General features: G+C 34.8%; 1 protein-coding gene across 1 annotated transcript in view; it reads left to right on the top strand.

Annotated features, from left to right (window-relative positions):
* The window catches only part of LOC113494466 (neuropilin and tolloid-like protein 2), a 129006-nt gene that overhangs the window by 13190 nt on the left and 103663 nt on the right, over positions 1-12153 (top strand). The window contains exon 2 of the mRNA XM_026872814.1: positions 7585-7649. The gene's annotated coding sequence lies outside the window, so the exon portion shown is untranslated. The remainder of the gene's footprint in view (positions 1-7584; positions 7650-12153) is intronic.

The raw sequence follows: 12153 nt of genomic DNA, 5'->3' as shown, positions 1-12153 counted from the left end.
TAATTACGTTGGTTAAAAGTTAAACCTTTTATTTTGAATAGAGACTCTTTGTAAACATGAGTTATGATATCAAAAATCCAAATTCAAATGACTCTATGGCCCTACAAGTAGGCGGCAGTCAACTTCCATGTTTCTTAACTAAGTCACAAGTTATCTAAAGCGCAAATGATTTTATATATTTTTCCACTCTACTTAAATAAATATTGATAAGTTCATTTCCTGTTAAGAGGGCTTCGGAGGGAAAAGAGAGGTCAAAAATTGTCAAAGAGGAAAATAAATAAGTATATTTCATTTCGATACACATCAGAAATGAAGTTAAAAAGTTAATTCATGTTGGAGTCTGATTCTTATCTACTTATAGGTTTGATTAGAAAAATATTTACATGGTGTATGAAATGTGTTTGGGTAATGAAGTTGTGTGTCATTTCGTTTGCAGTTGACTGTGGATTCGGGGTGATGTGTTTTTTTTTAAGTTAATCTAATAATCTGAAAGAAACTCGTTCGAAGAATGGAAAAAAATACTTTAACTGATAGTTCTTTTCACAAAAAATACTTTAACTGATAGTTCTTTTCACAAAAAAATTAGTTCTACACGACTGATTTTCTATAAATATTATAATATGTTCAATACAGAATAGAATAATAATTTAACCGTTGGCATAAAAAGTTGAAGGTCGTGGGTATAAATCTACTACGCAAGAAATATGATATCTTTCTCAGTGAATAACTTCGCGATTATTACTTCCTAAGACCAGCGAAGAAAAAGCCCGAGAATTTTTCAAGACCAAAGATCAGAGGCCTCCAGGAAGCTTAAACTCCAACATCAGAGTAAGCATACAAAATACGATGAGATGAACAAATACCATTTCTAGAAGGATGAATCACCCAAATTGTCAGCATTCATCATTGAACTGTTTATCCAGATCCCGCTACCCAATACCCCAGGTCTGCAAGGTTGTAACAATTATGTTGTAGCTCCCGCCCGCTAGAGGACTCTGCTATTACGATCGCCGATCTAATTTCCGTTAGCGAACTGCCTTTGAGGGTTCAGTCGAGGTCATATTGACTGTATAAATAGGCTTCAATGTTTTACTTTAAGGGTTATGCAGTTAAATGGTCAGGATCTATTTTTGTAACCTTTATATTGTGTGTTTGGGCTGAGTAAGGGGTATGAAAATGTGATTTTATTATTTGTGTTCAAAATGGGCACTAATTAATCAATAATACCTTTTGTTTTCAATGATTAATTCTCTATTTTTTACAAGTTTTACTTTTATTTAGTTTCCTCAGTCCCTTTGTCGGTACTAAGATCTTGCAAGTTGAATTTTACCCACTTCCTGGTTTCCGGTCAAGTGAAATTTTGGCAGCCTTTTTATATAGGAATATAATTCTGACATTGAGCTGACCCAATGCTAAAGATGGAACTTGGCATAAGAGCCCCCAAAGACCACCATCGACTTAGACTCCAAGCAAGAAGCAATCTAAAAGAATGTTTATTTTTAGTTTTTATGTATTCATTTACTTTTTGCTTAGCAGACAAACATTTCCTTGCTGGTATTATTACTGTATACGTGATCATAAACATTATTAGATCATATACTCTTACAGTCGCTATAACTTTTCTCTCGTACTGTTTGCTGGGTTACAATATTCTGTGAACACGCTTCAGTTTGCTATAATTCCAGGTATCACCTTAGTCTTGTCTTGGTTTTCCTTTTTGTCCCTGAATACTTTTTATAACGGTATCAGTAACGTGCTGTCGAGGTATCATTCGCGGCCGTCGTTTCTCAGAACTTTCGACTTTCAAGCAATCTCCATTTATTTTTATATGAAAGATGTATCACTGTTGACTATAATGTTTGATATTCGTATTCTATTAATACAAAAACAAAAAGAAATCTGTCGTGGTTAAGTATCCCGGGCTCCAAGAAATATGATGAAACAAAAAATATTTGTATCAATTAGTAGAGCCTTCATCCTGTTTACTTTGCCATATTGGCTTTCACAGACATGAGAAAATTCATAAATAGGTGTCCATCCATCAAATATGGCTGAACACGAAATATGAAAAACAATATAGAGTATCGTTAGTGGTTAAACAAACACACTTACATACTTCGATGTGACTACGGGGTGAATAGAAAAATATTCCTAAATTCTCCACCATCCCAAAACGCTCTTATTTTTCTCCCCTGATAATCAATTCCTATAACTATTCAGTCGTGTTGCCCAGGCAACTGGGTTGAAGAGGTCAGACAGGCAGCCACTCCTTGTAAAACACTGGTACTTAGCTGAATCCGGTTAGACTGGAAGCTGACCCCAACATAGTTGGGAAAAGGCTATATAGGCTATCATTTGGTGTTTGTTGCGACGTTTCTTCTTCTCAGCCAGAGAAACTTAGAAACCGTTGAAGGGTTGGCAATACGGGGTGTCTATTATTTGTCGTTTTTTGACGTTCAAAAAATGTGACTGTTTCGCGTAAAAAATAAATGGTATTTGACTTTTACTATACAGTTTTATTCTATACATTTTAGTTGAATAGTTTATCTACATATTTTGTCATACTAGCAATATGATTGATGATTTCGTTCTAAATATCCATGTACAAAACACAAGATGTCATGTTGATATAACATAACACATCACGTGAACCCTTAGCACTTGAATATTAGATACATGTTTGCGCCTAAACTCGACGCAAACGTAATAAATTATAATGCCATTCTGTAACTGTCCCGGCTGAGGAGAAATGTTACAGAGGCCTACGATTTGAAGATAGACAGCTGTAGTAGAGGAAGCGGGATGGCGCGATACCATATGTAGAGCGGCGTCTCGCTTACGCAGCGGCAATAATATTACTTTAAGAATAATTTAATATTACTTTAAATAATACAACTGTGGTAGGAGGTGTAAGAGTTAGGTTCATAACTTTAACTTTGAAATGTGATTTAATTATTTCATCTTCAAATTTAAGTACCAATGTAAATGTAAAAATATTGGACTGAGAACAAATAGCAGCAATTCTAAATGAGTATAATTCATCAGCTATATTATCTAAACTCATAAGAAGGAAAGAAAAAGGACACAAAAATAGTATCCTTATCCTTGGCCAAAATATCCCCCAGGCTAGGCAAAACTCTCTACTCTGAACAGTTCAATTATTAATAGTAAACAAACCCATGCTTTGGAATATTCTCTTAACATGTCCTATGTACTACACATTATACTTTCTACACTTAAATCATTGAAGGGTAATTTGATGGAGTTCTTGCTAAAGATCTCTATTGAAGCGGAGATAATCTCCAACGCAGTTAACACCAAGTAACCATTTGGAAAATATTATGTTCAAAGAAAGAGGTTTCATTTCATTACATGCTTAAAGGAATTTGCTTTTCCTTGGAGTTCCATCGCTTGATATAAGTACCGAATTCTTTTTGCCAGGGCCAACACCTTAAAATTTAAGGAATACGGGTTTCAAAATGTCTCTGTTTAAGTAGACTAGATAATAGTTAGAATTCCGCTTTCTGTCTATTCGCCAGTCTCCAGATTATATCTCATGTACTGTGACGGCTATACAGATGTGATATTTACAGATATATATTTTTGTTGCTATAAGATCAAAATTAATGTTAAATCGAGGCTTTGCAACGGTTGGTATGGTCACAAAGATGGGTGAGGAATATACTTATAAAAATTGTTCTTAAATTTGGTTTGATAAAAATTAAAGAGATTATCATGATGTATAGGAATAAAATAAAGGAATTAAATGCTTGAAGACGAGAGGTATTAAGCTTCCAAAAACATGTTGTATTCCTGATAAATGTTGTAGCGACCTTCATGCGACGTCTCTCGTATTATTATCAAGTCGTTTAGCATAAAAAATGGTTCTGGATATGACGTCACGCTCCTTCTTCCCTTTGTATACAATTTGCATAGAAATATCTTAAGGATTCGTCGAACAAATCAAATTATAATATTTATTTGAGGCATTTCCTTTATGTTGGGGAGCTATTTGGAATATATGACTCTGTAGAACTATAATAGATTTTTTTGTGGTATTCTTTGTTAAAAATAACTGTCTCTTTTTCCTGTATTTTTGAAAGTTATTCTGGGATTTGCTTCCAGTTTATACATATTCTGCTACAAACCATTGATATTTGACTGGTTTTGACTGCCTATTTTGATTTGACTCTCCAATGTCCAATAAAGAATTACCACTAAATACAATAGTACAATGGATTTGGCGTCCTATTTCAGCTTAAACGCTATCGCTTCATTCAAATATTTGTTCAGAGACTTTTACTGTCCTCAGGTCGCCCTAAACCTATTACATGTATTGGCCGTGATTTCCAGATGTTAGCCCATATGAATATTGAAACTAAAGGACCAAGTCGACACCTCACGCTTAAATTGATTACTTAGACCCTTCGTTAGCCCTAAATAAACTAGGTTCAACATGTAATTCAATATTTGGTAATTGTATGTAGATTTGATGAAGTCCTAATCCAAGAGTTAATTCGATTGAAGAAGGAATCAGCTAACTACACGCATGCTACGAGTAGATGCAAAATATATTGAAACAAAACTTACTGTATTTTCAAAATAGACGCCATTTTTCAATAGCCCTCATAGAATGTCCAGACTTCAAATTGAAAATCGAACGTAGCAACTATCTTTTGATATAAAGCGCCTTTACTACTCAGAGCTCATGGAGCATGACGGAAAGAGGGACAGAGTTATATCACGCGGATAGCGTCATCTCACTTCCCCAACAGCAGTATTCTTTCTTCAAGAGCACGAATCTAAAAATGGTGACGTAAAAGCTATTCTCTACACTTTTTAAATGGTCGCACTTTTTCAAACCAGGAGAAACGGCTATCAAGTTTGAGCAGGCATGGATTGATGGTTAGCGGGAATGTTCCAGAAACTTTGTTTAGGAAGCATTCGTCCCGCTACCGGCCGCAGCGAGCGCAGCCGATTATTACGGACATACATCACGGATATTATGAGATAAGGTGTGAGCTGAGCGTCGGGCTTCACAGGATAGTGTTGACGGATGTACATATCGTAGATGGAAAAAAAGTTGCTTAAATAAGATTTTTTTGCAGAAAATGTACCTTATAGCATGTAGGTCTAGTCAGACTTAGCAATAGAAAAAATAAAATTTAAATAACGTGCTTTGAATACCTAAAATATTGATTTCAGGGTCCGGAACAATTTCTTTTTATACAATTTAGGCATAACATCAAATAATAGTAAAATGCCCAACATTGCACCATTAATAGGCCTAAAACAAATAAGAAACTGCTGACCATCAGTGTCGAGTCTCAGGCACAATAACAGTTTCGTGTTGCTCTGGCAGTAAACCCCGAATCCGGATGTGACCGACGAGGGTGTGGAGACATAAATTCATAGACCCCTTCGATTGCAGTTTGAATGTTATGTTCTTATAAGGCTGCAGTGTTATTGACAGTGGACTTAAAAATAAACGGCATTTAAACTTGGTTGATTGATCAATTACATTTCACATTTCTGCTTCATCCAGGGTGAATAAGAATTTTCTAAAAACGAATTAACTGAATAGATGAAGAATTGATTGAAAGCTATTGTAAAAGGCACGAGTACAATGAACCGCCGGACAAAATCAAACTGAAATCCATATCATAGACGCACCTCAAACCGAACCCGTGTCGGAAACCCAAGAAACGAATAAAATCCGTCGCGCGATCCTTTCAGCCCATCACAAATGTAATAATAAAATCAGCCTCTGTAAACCGGGGTTCCGCACCCCGAAAGGTGTTTTGAGTTACACAGAAAGTGACTTGAAGGGTCCATCCCTCTTACCTCGAGATAGCTTCGAATACTTGCGAAAGCCGACACCAAGGTGCGATGGGTTTGTTCAAATATTTTGCGATTTTGGGATTTGATCTGATCCGGCCGTAATTTTGGGGTTGTTTTGAATTGGATTATGTTGGGATATGAAATGTTTTTGATGATCGGATTTATGCGTTAGAGGTTGTTGGCTTTTTAATGTGATCGTTTTAGATCTGTGTACCTACTTTATTATTTTTCTAAGGCACGGAAAAGATTACCATATAGGAAAGAAGTAAGCTCGTTACTTTTCATTTATTTAGACCGATACCATTCAGGAAACCTGGCTACTTTTATAACCTAATACACAGCAAATTATAGAAACGTTTATCAAAATAATATAACAGCAACAAAGATAATTTATTGTGGAATTATATCTGCCGTTTACAGCGCTATAGAAGAGTTTAAAAGCCAGTTTATAGTCCATTCATCTGGCGCTGCCGCAAGACGGGCGCGAGCTGTGAGCTCCATTCTTCAAAGAGAGCGGCTATTTATTTTGTCAACGCCACTCGCGTGACACACGGACGTTTAATTAAACGCACACATGGGACACACGGGCTTAGCGGATGATGTACAAATGTCTTAGGGATAAGGTTCATGTACTCATCGCGCAATTCTTGAAATATTATACAAGCCCTACTTTCTCGTAACTTTAAAGGAAGCGTCAATTATAACTGTCAACATAGAAATACTTTTTGCTAGTTTTTCATTCTATTCGGTAAGAAATACTCAGAAATGTATAGTCAGAAACAAAACACGATCATTCAGTCGAAAATTGAAAAATAACGTCATATGATAGACGTTTCTTTTTTTGCAACATCACTCTCCGCATTGACTTAAATTATGTCTTTTATTGTCTATTCATATGTACAGAACGCTTCAGCAAAATATCGCAATAAATGATCATGCTGTCTTTACGCCATACGGGATATGAAAACAACAAGACATGGTACAATACAGCTTCGTAAACTGTCGTCTGCTATATCAGAGCCATACTGATTTAGTCATAAATTCTATAACCATATAATTGTACAATTTACTAACGAAATACTCTAAATCAAGGCAAATTTACATGGTACATACTTACACATATCGAATACATGAAACCCAATTACTGCGGTAACAAGGCCTCCCATCAGTAACCAATACAGTTAATACTATGATTATGTACGGAGTGGTAACGGAACATCGAAATCCTATTAATATTAATATAGTTGGGTGCTTAGTTCGGGACTAGAGTTTGATCATTATAATCAATCATGTATCAATGTTTGGCTGGTAACGTGTCAAGTTTCCATTGCCAAATGACTGGCAAAGTATTTTACAAGATAAGGAAACTCAAAAGTCTTTGCACTTAAGTGTAATTTCTACATTTTTGACTGCACAGGTAGCTGAGTTGTTGAAGGGTGCAGGTTCGATCCCAGCGATGAAGAGCGTTGTGTGATTCACGAATGCTTGTACTGAGTCTGAGTGCCTTTGTACATGTAAAACACCCCGCTACAAAAAGATTAAAATGATAGGAGAGGAAGTCGTTTAGTTGTTTAAGTGAAAAATAAAATAACGTCAATGGAAAACACTCGAATGCAGATGAAAATGCAAAGTCACGTGATAATATACGACTAGTATAAATGGTTTATTAAACATTACTTTTCTAGTAATACTGCCGAAGATCATCAAACGTATTTACTTAATAATTTGTGTTTTTGTCCCCAGGTATGTGTTTAGTGGTTTTGCAAGGATTGGATGAAGTGTTTTTGAAGACCTAATTCAATTATCAGGTATGTTAAACTTGTTTAAACCACATTTTAATAATTAAGACAAATTGAAGCCTAAACGCAGCAAAACACGTTAATAATTACAAAATAACATTGAATACAATTACTTCTGTAAAATACAATTAGTGCTAACTATTGAAAACAAACAGTTTTAGCTATAAAACCGCGAAAACAACTGCACGCGACCATTTGCCGAACATTATTCGGATGTGGGTCAGTGCACAGGACACAACGACAAATAAATATACCGCCATGTTCTGAAACACGGAGAACCGTTTGAAATAATAGATAAAACCAATACTCTGATATACATGAATGTGAGACGAGAGTAAAAAATAGCTATCTCCTTTTATTCTATTTGTAATTCATGGTTTGAAAGAGATGGTAGATAAGGAAATTGGGAGGTTTGTTTAAGTATTTTTCAAACTCATGAATTGTATTGTGTACCCGGGAAAACATTTCTCCAAACTTATTTCATCTCTCAAAATTGCTGTTAAGCACTGCAGCTGGTTGTTAGTCTTCTAGTTAATTGATCGAATCTTATCATTAATAATGATAAGATAATCAATAATGATTTGTACGAAACATTATTTCAATATAATGTGCTGAGGAAAAGAGTTCTTGAGTGGACCAAGCATTGCAATGGTACTCGTAGTGCAGGGTGCCCTGTAGCCTGGTGGGGCAAAGATATTAGTAACGCAGCGAGCAGGGAGTGGGACACGAGAGCTGAAGGTTAGAAATGGACTGAGATGGACTGATGATGTTGAGTGTACTGAAAATTAACGTTCTAAATATATAGCTACTACTCCTTAAACTGCTAAAACAAAAAGATTAACTGTCTCGCTTCTGCTTTCACATGAATATATAATCACCATTCAATCATAAAATAATGCGTAAATTTAAATATTCTACCAAACTTCATCTAAAGATTTTCTCATTAAAATAACAAACACAAAGTTTTGAACTAGACCCTAGCTACTCGCTAAACCGTCTAGAACATCTAGTTATGAATATTAAATTAAGTTATCGGTCACTTTGTACAAGATTTAACTTAATAAAAGCATAGACAATAATTTACGCATTGTTTTTTTTCGTCTATTTACAGTACGGTCTATTAACGCGGAGTGGAGCAAACTGCCTAGTGATTTAGTTAATCAAGGAGGTAGAAACCTACTCATATTATATCCAGTGTATATGCATTATGGAGATTGATTCGTGATGGTCAATCTACAGCCAAACCCATGTCAGCAAAAACTCTTTCGATTGTAGTGACAGCTTACAATATCTCAGATGAAAAAGAGAACATGATTGTTGGGTTAATTCGAAATCCAAAAGATTCTTTATACCGACAAAGCAATGAAATGATACGACCAACGGACCTGCATACAGCTGATCAAATAAAACTCAGAAAAATATAGGCGTGAGCTGGCGAAGAGATGAAAGCTCCAGCTAGATTTAAATAAATATCAAGAAATATCTTTTCATAAATTGCAAATTCTAATATTCTTTTTGAAAATATTATATCCGTATCCTACTTTGAGTTATAAAGTTATAATACGATTCTAGGAGATGCAGGGATTGTATGAAAATCTAAATTCTTGGTAACACTATGAATATATTCTTTCTACGCGGACCGGACTAGTGATGTGCTAGTTTATTCGGATATTTCGGAAAGTCGTTGCTTCTTATACGGATTTATGTTCCATGTAATGAAGAGAAGTAAATAATTAAAAATGGTTATTTAGATATTCCTACATTTACTATGTAAGAATATTACAATAGTATGAACTTTCTTCTGTTTAAATTACTATGACATATATATATTTTTTAAATCCGGTAACTAAATTATACACATAATACAAAAGCCTTATTTTTTAACGGAATATGTAAAAATTTAATTTTGTACTTACAAAATGTTCAGCCATAAAAATCCTGTTACAATATCATATCAAAAATAACAACAGTAAAGGAATAAATTCAACAAACTCAAATTAAATTTCCTTTTCCGCCCAGCATCGTATTTGTTCCCAAAACCTCGGTCTGATAACACAATTTTAATCCTCACACGGATCGTTTCATTATTACAGCTGTCCAAATTGCTGACAAAATGGCCGCGATTTAAATAAAACTATTATGTATACTGGTCCGTTTGTGTCATGCCAGTAGCTTGCTAGTCCAGTTATTGAATCCAGTCGGAGAGAGGATAACTATAGGAGTATAAAAATTATATAAAAATAGTTTAAAAATGATTTCTTCTTCTTGTATTTGAATATTTTTTTGCGTACATTATAAACTTTATTGAGGAATTAATTTCTATTGTTTTTACGAGAGATGATCGTCACTGGTTTCTTTAGAATGATGATACTATAAATATGTTATCAAAATATGCAGCAAACATCTACGTATTAAATAATGAAGAATTAGAGATGTAACGACTTAGATTGTAAGTAGTCTAATTGTAGTTTTGGAGCTTCCAATACTTAAAATTCAAGAGACTAATTTCAATTAAACAAAAAATATCGCATAAATTCTACTTGTATCCACAACTAGATTAAATTAATCACGTCATTAAAACAATGCGAGGCAGCCATAAGTGCGTCCAATTTTCTCTCATATTATATTTTTGGCACAGGTGACAGAAGCCGCCATTTTTAAATTCGTTTGTTTTGTCTGAAACGTGACGTCACCAACCACTTTCGGTCTTTTGAGTGACGTTCGGATATTATTTTTAGAATTTGTTGAGTAATCTCCAAGGATGGCCTTGATGTTGTCGTCTCTTAGATCAATAACTGTCAATCAAAGTTTTTTTCTCGTTTGCTCAGTCACGTCGTCTTGTCGTCTGGTTACAGACATGTGGTGCTGTTTTATTTTAGTTTGAAAATGGGTTACATTATATTGATTTGTTTTTGGGCAATATGTCAAGGTTGATAATGTGGTACGTCTGTCGAAATTGCTTATTAAGTAGACATGTTATGAGTGATGATTTTTATGATTATTAGATTTCTTCTAAAACACTGTTCAACCAACGGTTGTAAAAATACTGTGCCAGTTTAGTATTCATTTTAGTATGTAATCTATTGAAGTCAAAGTTATAATCGTTTTTCTAAACTTAATAATTCATTTTACCTCTTTATTTTTGGTTCTGAAAATATCCGCCAGCAATGTCAAAAATTACAAAATATCCGCAAATGTATCCGAAGCGTGCACAGCACCTGCCTACTTCCGGCCTCGCTACAAACTCCGAGCACCCCGCCATGCAGAGCGCACTGTCCAACTTACAGCAGTTACTTCGAAATGTGCGCTATTCAATCTACAAAGAGAATGGAATGTGTCAGCTAGCGCCTGCTATCAGATTGCTAGCAATTAACTTTGTAGACTAAACTTCAGGCTGAAATTATAAGCGATATAATAGACATTTGTAAACACTCTGACAGTAAACTGATTTCAAAGTGTGCGAATTGGATATTGTCTATTTTAAATGTACGAAATGCTTTTGGAGTAGCTGATTAATTTTTATGTTGTCGCGTTTCCAAATAATTACCTAATAATAGATTCACTCCGTTGAAAGTTTCTCTCCGTCTTAACAAGCTATAAGATCTACACGTTAGAAATTGACACATTTTACACAAGTCCATTAAAAAGTACCATCCCGAATAAAATCTTTAACTCCTCCAGGGAAAAAGTGACAGGACAAAAAATCCGTGTTAAATTACCCTTTACAGAATCACTTTCCCCATTTGCATGTTCATGGGAATCAATCACGATCCCTCGCCAGCCGGGGATTGACACGTGTTAAACTACTGCTCGGTCCCCACGGCTAAGGCTAAGCGTGAAGATACATTAATCAATGTTAAGCAAGATTTATTTATCTCAGCCCTAGAGACTTGGAGCGGGAATTAGCTTACTTTCCCTATGCTGACACTTGACAGTTCAAGATAAAATTTAATGCTTTTTTGGGCATTTGTTGTTCGTTGATTTTAAATTTGTAAAGAAGCATTTATTTACAAACATATATTTTAATGTCAAAAATTAAGATTGACAATTCGTACAAATATTACGTACATACCATGCAATTCAGACTGAGAAACGTTTGTTTTCGATATTTCAGTTATAACTATCCTGAAAACCAGCTTTAACATAAGTTTGTGATTCATGCAGTAAATAGGGTTGTACAATACAGATGGTAAAGAAATAATGTAAGTTTTTTAAGTAAACGTTATTAAAACTATACAACACTCGTAGGATATACGAATATAGGTATTAATATATTTATACGCTCCTTGAACGCAGTTGGATAAAAGTAACCTATCTATAAAACCAAGCAGCCATACAAAAAGTGAAGACGTAAAAAGTAAAAACACATACACTCACCCACAACACAGTCATATACCTTCGAATTTATAACAGGAATATGATTTCCTAAATGTATTTGTCTGGTTACAACTAAAAGTACAGCACAACTACTCATGCAGCATCTGCATCGGCTCGTAAACTTTCAATCGCTCTC

This window comes from Trichoplusia ni, chromosome 5, assembly GCF_003590095.1.
Source record: "Trichoplusia ni isolate ovarian cell line Hi5 chromosome 5, tn1, whole genome shotgun sequence".
Taxonomy (NCBI): Eukaryota; Metazoa; Arthropoda; class Insecta; order Lepidoptera; family Noctuidae; genus Trichoplusia; species Trichoplusia ni.
Note: the sequence above shows the minus strand (reverse complement) of the source record. Positions and strands in the feature narration are given on the sequence as shown.